A 12,079-nucleotide genomic window follows, 5' to 3' on the forward strand; every position below is an offset into this window, starting at 1 on the left:
ACCAAAATTTTTTTCATTAACCAGGTCCTAGGACCAAACATTTTGAGCGATTTTGTTTATTTCTTCCAATAAACAGTATATAAACCAATAAAAAAAGGTTATTTCTTTTAAGTTAATTACATTTGAAAGTTTGACATATTGTGTTTTATCAAAATAGAAACAATTTAAAGAATAAATACGAACTTCGATAAACTTTTACACTAGATTTCAGTCGCCTGTCAAAGCGCCCAGCTTATTATAAATAGAAACAAGCGTATTTAATGATTACAAGAAAGATAAGTTTCAGTTTAAAAACTTTGATTTAATGATCACTATTACTAAGTTACATTAATGCTACTTTACTGCATTTTTATTTCGTTATTTACTATTTTATACTAAATCTTATACTTTTAGGTTTACAGTTTTTACTTTAATTGAAAATAAAATATAACTTTAGTTTTTTACGTTAGAAATATGACTATAGTTCAATAACAAGTTAGTTTTTTATACTAGTTTTTAAGTTTAAATTGTTTTGCTAAGTATTTTAAAGGTTATAATGGACCTAGTTTTAAAAATGTTTTTAACACTTATCACAGGCGCCTGCCAAAGCACCAAGCTGATATGTTTCATACATGTAGGTATTTAAATCAAGTCGTTTCAATATTTTTTACCTTAATTCTAGACGTTTGGACGAATAAGTTTAAAAACAAAACATGTCCAGCATTACCAAGAGTAAATATTTCTGATCTGTGAACCAGTGAAAGTGTTTTAAATCAATGTTTAATTTAGTAATACCGTTCCAAATTTAAAGCTTCCTATCGGTTAAATTACAGGCGCCTGCCAAAACGCGGGAGCGGGTCAGAATGACACAGCGACAAAATGACACGGTCGTCAAATAGACACGGTGCGTCACTTTGGCACAGCGACAAAATGACACGGTGCGTCACTTTGGCACGGTGCGTCAGTTTGGCACGGAGGGTCACTTTGGCACGGCGACAAAATGACACGGTGCGTCACTTTGGCACAGCGACAAAATGACACGGTGAGTCACTCTGGCACGGTGCGTCAATTTGGCACAGAGGGTCACTTTGGCACGGCGACAAAATGACACGGTGCGTCACTTTGGCACAGAGGGTCACTTTGGCACAGCGACAAAACGACACGGTGCGTCACTTTGGCACGGAGGGTCACTTTGGCACGGCGACAAAACGACACGGTGCGTCACTTTGGCATGGAGGGTCACTTTGGCACAGCGACAAAACGACACGGTGCGTCACTTTGGCACGGAGGGTCACTTTGACACAGCGACAAAATGACACGGTGCGTCACTATGGCACAGAGGGTCACTTTGGCACAGCGACAAAACGACACGGTGCGTCACTTTGGCACAGCGACAAAACGACACGGTGCGTCACTTTGGCACGGAGGGTCACTTTGGCACAGCGACAAAATGACACGGAGGGTTTATTTAGCACAGCGACAAAATAACACGGTGGTTAATAAGGGAGAGAACGATTTGTTGTGAAAATTCAATCTTCATTGGTATGGACAACGATCCTGTTTTTCTAGGAAACTTTTCGGTTTCCTGTCTTCTTACCGGTTTTGTAGAATCAGCAATAATCACATTGATTAACTTTGAAAACAAAGACCGCAGGAATTTTTGATTTTGACGTCATATAATAAAGTGAAACACGTAATGTTTATACCTTCTGTTGTCCATCTTCGTACTTATAAACAACATACTCATTTTTAAGCAGTAGCAAGGTGTAAGGTGTGCTTAAAAGCTGTACTTAATAAACGACAAATAATTATTTGTATCATACAACGTTCACAAAGATGCAAAAGCAGCAACTTTTTTAACAAAATACGACTGCCAAAGTTAAAGAGAATTTATTTTTGATTTCTTTCGAATGGAAAAACTTAAACACAGTTTTCTACTAGAACTTGAAACGAGTAATAAAAATTAAAAAATGACTAGCCATTTTACGAATAGAAAGATAAAAACTCATATAAACATACTTGTAAACTTCAGCAACATTCTGATTTAAAAAATACAATCTACATTTTAGATCAATCATTCATCACATCAAAACAATAAACTAGTAGGTGTAAACACAGAGGAAAATTTGTTTTATAAACTAAAACTCAGACGTTATCGAAAACAACTTTTCTGCTGTTGTAATTGTAAAATTCTAATGCGGTTCTTATTTTACGTTTTTATGCTTAAAAAAGTAATACTTGCGCTCTTTTGGCGACTTAATACGTTGTAATTTTGAACTAAAATACTGCGTTCCCTGACGATTTACGTTAGTATCAACATCTTCAAAAAATCATTGTGCACTTGACTTAAAACATTGAAATTTGCGCCTCTATGCGACTTATGTAAGTTGTAACATATATCGTGCACTTAGAAGTAGAAGTATAATGCTCTTTCGCAAATAAAATTGTGCACCTAAGCACTAAAAATGCATAGATAAAAGTATAAGTACAAATAACCGCAAATAAGTTAGTTATTTTAGCAAAACATTCCCTACATCAAGCACCTCTTTAAATAAAACTCAATAAATCACTATTACACACTTGTAATAGACTATTGTAGACTTGCTTTAACAAAGTACAATTTTTCTTACCATTATAATACTAAAACTAATAGTATAAACGCTATTTAATTCCTTATATGCAAAAAAATACTATAATATCTGTCATACTCTAAGTTTAATTCTTTATATTTTAGGCTACAAAGTTTTGAAAAAATAGAAAAAACTTATAATATTAACTTAAATAGAAATAACTAAATTTACGATAAACAAAACATTCAATATACTATTTTTAAGAATAACTAATTTTGATTTATAACAACTCAAGTTGTATAACCTCAGTGCTTAATTTTCTTAAAAGTGATGAATATATAAATGCGCATGAATAGTTGCATCAGACTCTTAATTTTCTCTCAACTGTTCCTATTACTATTTTTATTTTTTCATAAATTTAGGCTCCAGGACCGTTTATTTTAATTATTTGCTTTTAGACAAGTTTATTATACGTTTTCAATACAGAGTTTTAAGTAAACATCCTAACTTATTAACTTTTGTTGAATATTTTTTTGTATGTTTTTTCGAAATTTAGGACTTAAAATTAAAAAAAATTACTTCTACTGCTCGTAATGGATTGTTAAAGCATATGATTTACGACTCGATAACTGAAGTGTTCTTTGGTATAACTTTTCAAGCGATAACCTTTTGTCGTATAAAAAAAAGTAATAAAAAACTTTTATGTTTAAACAAACTACTAGGTTAAAATATTAAACATATTTAATATAACTGGCTAGTTACTACAAAAGCAGCTAAAATCTGTATTTTTAAAAACTAGAGTTAAAACACGCATGACTTATTCTTACAACGATATAAGTCTGTATTAAATCTTAGTTATTTTTTATAACAATTCCTGATAATAATTAATTAAACATTTAACAAAAAGTACTAAATTTTATTCATTACATAAATATAAAAAGTCGTGAAACGTAAAAAATAAAACTTAAGAATATTTTTGTTTTTATACTTTGACTTAAATTTTAAAGCATTGTATTATATATAGTTTCAAATGTATCAAGCTACTATAGTTTGGAAAAAACATAATAAATTTTTTGTTTAACTAATTACTATCAAAATTTTAGAAATTAAAAGTTATATTACTGTAGTAGTTTAATTTGCTTATAAGTTTGTTAATCCATGCTATAGTGACGCACTGTGTCATTTTGTCGCTGTGTCAAAGTGACGTATCGTGTCATTTTGTCGCTGTGCCAAAGTGACCCTCCGTGCTAAAGTGACGCACCGTGTCATTTTGTCGCTGTGCCAAAGTGACCCTCTGTGCCAAAGTGACGCACCGTGTCATTTTGTCACTGTGCCAAAGTGACCCTCCGTGCCAAAGTGACGCAACGTGTCGTTTTGTCGCCGTGCCAAAGTGACCCTCCGTGCCAAAGTGACGCAACGTGTCGTTTTGTCGCTGTGCCAAAGTGACCCTCCGTTCCAAAGTGACGCACCGTGTCGTTTTGTCGCTGTGCCAAAGTGACCCCCTGTGCCAAAGTGACGCACCGTGTCATTTTGTCGCTGTGCCAAAGTGACGCACCGTGTCATTTTGTCGCCGTGCCAAAGTGATCCTCTGTGCCAAAGTGACGCACCGTGCCAGAGTGACTCACCGTGTCATTTTGTCGCTGTGCCAAAGTGACGCACCGTGTCATTTTGTCGCCGTGCCAAAGTGACCCTCCGTGTCAAAGTGACGCACCGTGCCAAAGTGACGCACCGTGTCATTTTGTCGCTGTGTCATTCTGACACCCACCCAAAACGCCCAGCTGTTAAAAATAAAAATAATTTTATTTTATTATTATTTAAAGTAAATATAGTTGTTTATAAGCTTTGGTTCACTTATATAAATTACAAGAAACTGTACTCTTATCTCAGTAAAATGGTCTGTTTAATTTTCCAGTGGTTCAATAATAACAAACGTGTTTATCGACTAATATGTATGAAATGTTTTTTCAATGTTTACTTTTAATCTTCATCTACTTATTGGTATAATATTGATATTTAGAAATGTTTTGTAACTGCATACGTTTATTATGTGTTTCTTGGTGTATTTTACTGTGTTAAATAATTAGTTTTTGTTATTATATAATTACTTGTGTTTCACTTACAAACAAACTTCGTTAATTAATATATTTTTTTCTTTACTTGTTGATCCAAATTTCATAAATACAATGCATAAACTTATCAAAATGTCTTTTAAAGTTAAGACTTAATGTTAAGATGCGTCAATAAAGCAAAGCTTTTCTGTTTGATTCATACGACAGACATATTGAGTCTAAATATGCGTTTTACTAGTGATAAACTCAATATAAGTTATAATAAAAAATTACTTAATTTGTGTTAATCACCGGCAAAGTCGATGTAAGTCTTTAAGTTTACAAACACGCTTTTATTATTTTATTAAATATTTCTAAAAATAATGATAAGAATAAGTTTTCAATGTAGTCATATAATGTTTTAATGTATAAATACATTTTAGATTATACTTAAAACAGGTAAAAAGTTAGTTATACATTAAAACAAGTAATAGTTTAATGTTTCACTTTTAGTAAACCAAATAATAAAGTAAAACTTTAATGAAAAACATGTCATTTTGAAAACTAGAAGGTTTTTTGGATAGAGTTTGATGTGATAGTTTGTTACACACATATGATAATAATGATAAGTTCTTTGAATAACTTTTGTATAAGTTAAACATAAGTAAAGGTGTTTCTGTAAATGTTAATACAATAATATATTTATTTATTTATTTTTATCTTTGTGTTTCCGTTTAATATAAAAAAAACAGTTATATATTTCTTTAATTGCTCGTGAGTTTTAACAAATGTTAATGAATGCATAGTAATACTATAGAAGCTTTGTGGATTAAAGTTCGTATTAATAAAGTAATATACATACCTAAGTTGAAGCTGAATTTTAAAAGTCCTTTTATAATAAAAATTAACTTTATATTCACATAAAAAAATTAAAAGACTTGTTATAAATAAATAAATATATTATTTACGTTAGTAATTTTGTTAATAATAGTTGTTATGGAAAAGTTTTAAATCTTAAGAAATCAAAATAAAAAACTTACAAACACTATTAAAACTTTATTAACTATTTTATAGTTTTATAAAAAAATTCAAGTAAAGTAGTCACCTTCAGTTTAACACATAATATTTTATAGCCAAAGGACAATTTTAACGTAAAACTTAATATATCTAAACAAAAAACATTTTATTAATTTGACAAAATTTTTATTTCAAATACAATTTTCTAAAATAAAACGGATCCGGTTATTACCTATGATATTCACATGGTACAGGGCAGATAATTATATTTGTGCCAAGAGTAATTTATTATTAACGGTCTTCAATTTAGTAACACCGTCACTGTTTCAAGCTTCTTAGTGGCTGGATTACAGGCGCCTGCCAAAGCGCACAGCTGATAAATCTGTGTTTTTAAGTATATAACACTTTTCAAAACCATAAAATTCTGTTTTTTTATTTTATTTTAAAACCAAAAGTAATTAGATTGTTAAATTGTAGAGTATAAAAAAAAAAATTTAACAAAGTCTTCTCAGGTTAGTATTATGATCTAAGAGTAAATCTTCATTACAAATTTAATTAGATTTACACAGTTTTAAACAGTTTTAAGTAAAAACTAAAAGTTAGTTTTACTAGAACAATCGTTTTTGTTTATTTGTAATGCTAGTAAAACGTTTAGTGAAAACTACACACTTATATTGGTTTATTACTAAAACTTTAATATACTGCAACATGTACGAAAAGAAAGTTATATTATTGTTTTTCAAAAAATAAGGTATTAACTTTTTTATTATCTGTTTTCATTTCTAGTTTATTATCAACTAGATGGCAGGCGCCTACTAAAGAACTTGGCTAAAAAAGAAAGTACATCCAAGTATATAGTACTTTTTAAAAGCATTATCATTATTTTTATCTTATATATAAAACTAAAAATTTATTGTTTAAAATTGTTTACAATTAAATCTTAACAATATTGTCTAGTATCAAAGTAGAAACAATTAAAGAATAAACAGATAAATAACTTATGATAACAGTAACAGATAAATTTGTATGTAGAAACTTATATGTCTACAATTGCTTACACTTGATTACAAGCGCCTGTCAAAGCGCTTAGCTGAGTAAAAATAAAAGAACCGTATTTAATGAATATAAGAAACATAAGTTTCAGTTTGTAAACTTAGATTTAAATGCTTTGCTGCAATTTATACTTTAGTTAGTTACTGATTCATACTAAGTTTATTTTTACACTTACAATCCAGTCTTTAGTTGGATATAAAAATATAACTTTTAATTAAAAAACAATATTAAAAATAGAAAATTGAGAATCAATATTTATCATATTTCGAATTGCTGGGCCACTGTGTTGTGTTTTAATTCACTCGATGACAGCTTTCAAAGTTTTAATGTCGTTTATTAATTAAAGTTATGATCGGATTAGTCGTGGGTTAGAAACGATAGCAAACTATTAGTAACAATAAAACTTTGCTAATAGTAATTTTCCACGTAGTTGTACTTTAGTACATATACTAAACATTAAAGAAAATAATTAAAATCATTATAAAAAGAAATATTAAAATATAAGTTTTTAGCTTTCGTAAATAATGTTTAATGCATCGTGACATAACTTTCATTCTAAATTTTATGCAACTACAAGTTGTAGTAAAACAACTTACAGACTTTTTTTTACATTTAGATTGTTGTTAGTTATATGCTTTTATAATAAGTTATATGTTAAAAATATTCTAACTTTTTTAAAACTTATTCTTTAATATATGCATCAAAGCTCTTTTTACCTCAAGCAAGTTCTTATCATATAACTATAGAATTTTTACTGAAATAAATCGTTTTTACCTTTTTATTAATTTATAAATTTGTGCTTATATCGAGTGTATCTAATACATAAAAAGAAAGTTTTATGCTTTTTAATGTACGTTAATCTTTAAGAAATTATATAAAATTCTTCTATGAGCAGCGAAAACGTCAGTAGTCAAAAAAGTATTTTAGTATAAATGCTAATAGAGAGTTTAAATTCTCAAACATACTTAAAAAAAAACTTTAAGTTTATTTATTATTTATTTTTTTATTTTTTTTTAACTCATATAAAAGGTTAATTTATTGGGTAAAATTGTTGATAAATTAAAAATTAAATACATTTTAGATAGAAACTTTATTTTCTAACGTAGAGTTCAATATATATTTTATGTGTATATAATGTTAAATATATGTGTAGATAAAAAATATTTAATTTTTTTCATAGTTAAAAAATATTAATTTTTCATAGAGATTTTCGTTTTAGAGTTTAAATTCTGACTGTAAAGTATTTTTTTTATAGTAGTTCAATATAATTTTAATAAGTGGGGTATGCAGCTCGTTGACCAAGAGGCAGAGATAGTAACAAGCGTCGCAAATCAAATATATCACTATCAAAAAATCTCCGACAGTAGGATTTTTCAATCTCAAATGTAAATAAACTTTTAAAAAAAGTTATAATAGTTAATTTTTAATCTTAAGATTGGTTCATTCTAATGATATCAAAACTATTTCAAGAATTTTTTTTTTTAGTTTCATCATTTAAACCTTTGATTTATTTTATAGCCACAAACTAATACTATAAAATTATTTCTTTAGAACAATTCAGCCTATAAATTACAGTTCAGAAAATTTTATATTCTGAAAAGTGAACTTTTCTTTAAGTAAAGTCAAATCAATAAACTTAGCTTACATTACTTATTTCCGAGAGCTTTTTTTATTGTAACTATGTTGAGAATTTTTAACTTTTTTTTATAGTTTTCTTATTATAACTTTTAGAAATAAATGACTTTAAAGTTTACCGTAAAATTGTTTTTATCCAAGATCTTTTTAGGTTGATGATAAATTTAACTTTTTGAAATTATTTATATTTATTTAAAATATTTTACAATATAAACTATTTAAATTAAGTTACTAAATTTATTTATTATTTTCAGAGTTAAATTGAAACTTTAGCTAGTCGTCAAGTTTTGTTTACTTTTACTCAATAACTTTCACTTCAATCAAATATACTTTCTAGTTATTAAGAAACACTAAAGCTTAAACTAGTACTTTTTGTAACTTAAAATTGTATATTAGAATTTGTTAGCATTATATTATAAGTTTAATTTATTAGTAATTTTTTATAATAGTAAAATTTTTCCAAATATAGGTATTTAAAAATTTTTTTTTATGGTAAATAACTTTGAAAAGTATATAGCAAGTAGTAATGTTTTTATACCTAGTAATTGCAAAGTAGTTGTTTTTATTTAAAACAAAAACTTGAGAAATTCCTTTTTATAATGACTTGACCAGAGAAGATAGAATTATTGTTATGTTTTAATTATTTAACAAAATTTAAGGAAATTTTCTTACTTTTATTCTATTTTGTTACAAATTTGAATAAAACGTTCTATAAATATATTCAATAGTTAACCTCAGTTTACAATGAGCTTAAGTATTTACCTTAGTATTCATTTATATAATGCTGTTTTTAAAAAAGATGATGATCAGTTTAAGCATAAAAGAAATGATTCCGACAATTACCTTTGAAAATTAATTCAAACATGTTGTTTTTGTTTCTTGTATAATTTTACACTGTGATAAATATCAGCGTTTCAATTTAGTAAAGTCGTAACCATTTCTAGCTTCTAATTGGCTAGATTACAGGCGCCTGCCAAAGCACCCAGCTGAAAATATTTAAATTACAGGTGTTAAAAATAACTTAAGTTTATTGTTTTTTGATTGGAAGCGATAATTAAATTATTGGCACTAATAAGCTACGTAATAAGTTCACTTAAAACTTTTAAATATTTGTAGCTTAATTACAGGCGCCTGCCAAAGCGCCAAGCTAGCTGATATACAACAATAAAAGCCGTATACTAAGTAAATTACAAGCTTTTGTTTAAAATCTTTAATACAGTAATTTTTTAAATTAAACGGCTACTGTACTTTAAACTGCGCTATTCTTAAATATCATATTATTTGCTTGTTTTTAATAACTATTTCAAAAAATGAATCGTTTACATTAAGCAACATGTATTGTGTTTTGTTTAATACATATAACACAAAAGATTATATAATCATAGACACAGTAATTTTTTTTAAAGATTTCTAAATGTAAAAGTCTTAATACAGCTTTTTTGCTGCTAAATTACCAAATAGTACCAGAGCTAATATGTTTTATGCTTTCTAATTTAAACACTAACTTTTTTAGGTTTTGTTTTATTTAAATAACTTTTAAATTTATGTATTTTACTGTAAAAAGAATAAAAATAAATATAACTAACGCTTTTAACAACTGCTATATTACTCTTAACTCTTTACAGTACAGTTGGAAAGCGTTAAACGATGCAACAATATCAACATATATAATTTCTAGATATTTATGGTTTACATTGTTTTTCAAGCTGTTTAAGAGCTACAATACACAGCCTGCTGAAAAGCTTAATTAGTTAGGAATGTAGAATACATTTTCTAATAATAGATAAAATAAATAGTATTTATATTTGCTACTAAAAGTAAAAAAGTTCAGTGATCTTTGCGTCTAAAGTAATAAACATTAAACTTTAGACAAAAAATGATGCTCTAGTTGTGGACTCCTATTAGCTCCCTTTTTTGCAACTGATATCCCCTAAAATTCTGAATTTCTCTGAAATATCTGTAAAAGTGTTTCAAAACTGCAATTAAGTAAGCCTAAGACCTTTTCTTTTAAATTTCACTATTTTACTATTTATAGCGCGAATAATAACACCTTTGCTGATTATGTCCAAAACAAACCTTTAAAGTTAAAAGCCATAAGAATTTAATGAAAAAACATTATTTAACTAACTTGAAACTACCAAAAAATATACTAAAATAGTTTATTAAAGTATTTTTTTCTTACTTTGATTTGGAAAAACTCTTTAAATCTTTTATATAAAACAAAGTAAAAACAGCCTTGGTTTAATTCAATGTATGATTTAACTTTTACAATGTGTTAGTACAGTATGTTTGAAATAGTTTAACAAAAATCGGTTTTTAAAGCCTTAATAAAAAATTGGGTACATAACTACTTCCAAACCCAGGTATATTTATTTATTTAGACACGATGTGATTTTCAACGTTTTAAATTAGTAATGTCGTCAACAATTCTATATTTCCTAGCAGCTTTTGATTACAGGCGCCTGCCAAAGCGCCCAGCTGTAAATAAGCCAAACTTAAGAAATTTATTCCATTTGTATATGAAATTGAAAAGAGTGTTTATTATTTTATTCAGAGCAACAGGAGTGAAAAACATGCTCAATTAAATCTCATAAATATTTGTTTTAAACAGTAATATTTTTGCAAAAATGACAAGCTGTTTTTATTTTTATTAGAATTTTTAAATGTTTTAAATATTTATTATACTAAGATAGTATTTTATAATAAATATTAAAATATAATAGTTTTTTTTAAATTACTCTGCTCTGCATTTTATAGGTTATAACAAATCTATATACCACTAAAAATTTTTAGTAAAAATTTTTATATTAAGTTGGTAGCGAAATTCTATATTTTTTTTTAGCGTCTACCGTTTGTGATTTTTATGATATTTCTGAAACATAGAAATATATCATAATATGTTTACAATATTTTACTGTGTCGGTTATGTTTTTAGATTAAGGTTTAAACTTAATTTAGCTGTTATAAATTTTGTTCATTTATACTATAACAAATATTTTTTTGCGAAGTTGGAACATCAAAGCTGGAATAAACATATGTACTGTTTGTAATACTATATTGTAAAGTAGTTTTTATTTTTTTTGAAAAATTATTATTAGTTTAGTTTGAGATAGAAATTATTCTGTGAATAGTAAAATATCCAAAAGATAACTTCTTAGCAAACAGTTTCTTATAACAAATAGATTTAAAATATATATATCAACTAGTAATGGTTGTTTTTACCTAGTATACTGCTTAGTATTTGTTTTTATTTGAAACAAAACGTTGAGAAATTCTTTTTTTTTTGTGATTACACTAGAGTAGATATGATTGATTTTATTATGTTGAAGTCTAACAAAATTAAATTTAAACTATTTAGTTATTCTGGTTAGTAAAATAATTTAAATTTTTTACAAGGTTTTTGCATACCTTAAAACAAAGTTAAAGAAGTTTTATTTTTATTCTACTCTAATTTACCAGATATTTGTATAAAAAAATTAATAAATAAAGTTTAATAGTCAGTTCACAGGGAGCTTTAGTTTTTTCTTTTATATTTAAATTATAAAGCTGTCTTAGAAAACAATATGTTTAAGCAACAGCGATTTATAAACTAATAAATGAAGTATTTTAAGATATAAACTCGTTTAATGAGTAATTAACCATATAAATTGTGTTATTTCGTCTAACTGTTTCACATAAACAACACGTTAAGTGTTTATTTTTATTAGCTATTAACTTCGTTTGATAACAAAAAAGATTTAAGATGACTGACTTAAAATGCGTGCAAGTTTTTACAAA

Source organism: Thalia democratica, chromosome 2 (genome assembly GCF_965202585.1).
Source record: "Thalia democratica chromosome 2, ktThaDemo2.hap1.1, whole genome shotgun sequence".
Lineage (NCBI taxonomy): Eukaryota > Metazoa > Chordata > Thaliacea > Salpida > Salpidae > Thalia > Thalia democratica.